The sequence below is a fragment of the Myotis davidii genome, unplaced genomic scaffold (genome assembly GCF_000327345.1).
Source record: "Myotis davidii unplaced genomic scaffold, ASM32734v1 scaffold936, whole genome shotgun sequence".
NCBI lineage: Eukaryota > Metazoa > Chordata > Mammalia > Chiroptera > Vespertilionidae > Myotis > Myotis davidii.
In genome coordinates this window covers 229,353-229,794 of record NW_006287077.1, presented here as the reverse complement: position 1 = coordinate 229,794, position 442 = coordinate 229,353, and the positions used below count along the sequence as shown (strand labels likewise).

Genomic DNA, 442 nt, shown 5'->3' with positions numbered 1-442 from the left:
CGCTCGGCGGGGACCACGCGCTCCGCTGACACAGACAGGAAGAGGCCGCGGGCCGCGGGCCTACGCTTTTAACAGAGACGAACACTTCCGGGTCACCGGGCCGTACTTACAAACCAATCCGGAGTGAGCAGGTGAAGGCTCTGTTGGCGAACGCGGGATGCGTCAATTCCGGACGCATGCGCAAAAGCAGAAGCGTGCCCACCAGCCGGCCTGGCGGAAGTCGGACCTCTAGCGCTTGCCCGGCCTTGAGGGAACCTGCGCACGCGCGGAGGCCTCCTTGAGGCCAGCGCCGCCATGTCTACTGAGAGCAGATGTCCCGCCAGCGTTCGCCGCCGTGTTCGGCCGCTGATTTCACGTCCCACCTGCTGCAGGTTTCGAGCGGGGCCAGTCGGTTCGGCACCGTCTCGTTTTCCGTGATGTCCGCTCCGCCGGCACGCACGCG

General features: G+C 66.3%; 1 protein-coding gene across 1 annotated transcript in view; it reads left to right on the top strand.

The window, feature by feature from the left end:
* Window positions 1–442, top strand: part of A1BG (alpha-1-B glycoprotein) — a 38,057-nt gene that overhangs the window by 1,276 nt on the left and 36,339 nt on the right. The window lies entirely within an intron of this gene.